Genomic DNA, 3,130 nt, shown 5'->3' with positions numbered 1-3,130 from the left:
CGCACTCATGACCTCGAGACCAAGAGTCACATGCTCCTCCAGATGAGCCACCCGGTCGCCTCCTCTTGCACTTCTACATGGTGTGCAGACTGAGGAGCAACTCTCCGCAATTCCCACCCACATATGGACATGTGTGGTTATGAACTAGAACAAGAAACTCTGACCGCACAGGGCACTAAATGTGTCACGGGGAAAATATGAGATGGTGAGGGTCTACGGACAAGGGCAGAAGTCAGAAAAAATCAGTCACTACAAAAATGGTCAAGAGGGTTTTGAAATCCTGCCTTGCCTTTTGCTGCATTATTAAGAACCCAGGAACTCAAATATTTGCCAGCATGAGAACATAAAGCTAGTAAACGTATTTTGAAAATAGCAACTATCCGACTGTTTGCCTTTTGCTTACCAAACAGGATTTCACATTATCGGATATCCTTTCTCTGAGGACACTGAGGGATTTCACAGAATCTAAAAGGCAATGCTAATCAAGTAAGGAAAAGGATGTGCTGCCAGGCCTCGCTCTCGAGTAATAAATGGGTTCACACGTGGTGCTTAATGCTATTAGCGTGGGGTGATGTTGATACCAAAATGACAAGGACAAGCTCACTACATGTTGATCGTTATATTAACTTCAGTTGCTTTCAGATACTTTACAAGGGTAAATCTCCTTCCTACATAATTACTTGTAAATTCTTCTAGAATGCAGGAAAAGGACCATTTGTCTAGACCAAGAGGCAGCAAAGTACAGTCCACGGGACAAATCATCCCCACCAACCCAGCCCTGCCTATTTTTAAATATATTGTCCACGGCGGCTTTCACGCCGTAATGGCAGAGGTTGGGTTGCAGCAGAGACGGTATGGCCCACAAAGCCTACATTATTTATTATCTGGCCTTTTACCAATCAATGCAGTAGACATTTAATTATTTATCCTCATTGTCCCTGTGGCACAATAAATGCAGATAGGTAAAATTTCAATATCTAGTGTGTTGTCTTCCTGAATGTAATTAATGGGGATTACATTAGGTTTTGGTAGAGTCTCGTCAAACAGGGCTGCCAAAGGGTCTTCCCCTCACTGTGTTGCATCCTGTTCTCTCCATCAAGACGTGGAGTTTGTTTTCTTTCCCCTCGGATATGGGGGAGCCCCGTGACTTGCTTCCATTGCACAGTATGACAAAAGATGCCTGGTGGCTTGGCTTTGCTCCCTGTGCCCTGAGTCACAGTCTGTCTCCTCTGCTGAAGAGCGGGGCCCCGCCGGTCCCCAGACACAGCAGGTGCCCCAGCCGTGGTGCCACTTGTGAGTGCGGCCGTCTTGGATGGTCCCACCCCAGATGAGTTCCCAGCTGAAAGCAACCACAGGAGGGCTGCGGCCTCATGGAGCCCCGTGGCCTAGCTCAGCCTAGGCCACCGACAAGGCAGCAAGAAGGAACTGTTTGAAACCAGCAAGCTTTTCCATTGTGCGGCAATAAATGAACTCAACTTAAGGTTTTGATGTCCCATTTAGTATCTCAAAACTTTCTTTAAGATATTTAAATCCAGTTCTAAAACAAGCCAATCCCATCACCTTCTTTTATAACTTAAACGTAGGAAACATCATTTTGTGCAGAAGGCAGCGTGAGCAGGTTGGATGAGAAATGCCTCTACTAAACTATAGGTCAGACATGGAGAATTGTTTAAGAAAGAGCAAAGTCACCTGGCAACAGCATAAGACACAAAATACAATCATCCTGGGCAGCCCGGGTGGCTCAATGGTTTAGCGCCGCCTTCGGCCCAGGGTGTGATCCTGGAGACCCGGGATCGAGTCCCACGTCGGGCTCCCTGCATGGACCCTGCTTCTCCCTCTGCCTGCGTCTCTGCCTCTCTCTCTGTGTCTCTCATGAATAAATAAGTAAAAAAAGATTTAAAAAAATACAATCATCCTCTAAGCTCTGGAAAGATCTTTTGATAGCTACCAACTCAGTGCCAGGGGTTTCAGAATCTCGTGTCTAAAGAAAGCATTCCCCCCTCCCCCCCATTCTACTTGTCTTATTAAACAGAAAGGTCGGGAGAAAGAAAGACTTCACGGATTCAAGAAACATCGCTGTTGAATTTCCATTGGCTGATGAGAGGCAATTGTGATTGACCAGTGATGGAAGGATTCAAGTTGCTCACTACTCCCAGAAAAAAAGAGAAGCCACTCAAGGAGACAAGGCAGTGAGAGAAGAAATGGATCCAGGCATGAGAATAAGAGTCTCCTTTGGAGTCACGGAAACCTGGAGCAGGGGATTAGATTCTCCATAGAGTATGGACAAGGAGCTCAGGCAAATTGAATTTAAATTTCAGAGGACAGGGCGCCTGGGTGGTTCAGTCAGCGGCTGCCTTCGGCTCAGGTCATGATCCTGGGGTCCTGGGATCAAGTCCGGAGTCGGGCTCCCTGCTCAGTGGGGAGTCTGCTTCTCCCTCTGCCCCCTGCTTGTGCTCTCTTGCTCTCTCTCTCTCTCTCAAATAAATAAATAAAATCTTAAAAAAAAATCGCAGAGGACAAAGTAACTTCCACTAACCCTTGAAACACATGTGCCTCAAAGAGACTAGAAAAAAAGACTCCAAAATGTTTATGGCAAGCAGCTATGGTAGTGGGATGAGGGATGATTTTTTTCCTTTTCAATTGTGCTTTGGCGAGTCGGTGCCTTTTAGTTTTTAATTTGGTGTTAGTTTGGGGGTAAACAGGTTAGTATGATGGTTTTAAAAGACATGGGCTGGGTCGGTTGAATAATAACCTTCACATTTTTAGAAAATGATTGTTTAAGTCTAGGTAATCAGAAGAAAATAAAACATAAAAGTAAATAGAAAACAAAAATACAGCATTATTTATAAATCCAAGAGTAAAATTCTTTTAAAGACATAACAGACCTTGGACAAATATAATCAGTAAAAAAGAAAATGCCTCCTGAAGATATTCTGAGCGTTAAAATGGACCTCTGAACAGCCACTGAAAAGTCACTCTGAAAACGTACAAACTGGGCTGGCACAGTTGTAACCTATTTGGAAACCTAGACCAGGTCGGCAAACTTGGTCCGTAAGGGGCCTGAGAATACACACTTTAGGCTTCGTGGGCCATACGGTCTCCATGGAGACCGCTCGATTTCCACCAGCAC

The sequence above is a fragment of the Canis lupus genome, chromosome X, assembly GCF_011100685.1.
Source record: "Canis lupus familiaris isolate Mischka breed German Shepherd chromosome X, alternate assembly UU_Cfam_GSD_1.0, whole genome shotgun sequence".
Lineage (NCBI taxonomy): Eukaryota > Metazoa > Chordata > Mammalia > Carnivora > Canidae > Canis > Canis lupus.
The sequence above is the reverse complement of the archived record's forward strand: the minus strand, read 5'-3'. Positions refer to the sequence as shown.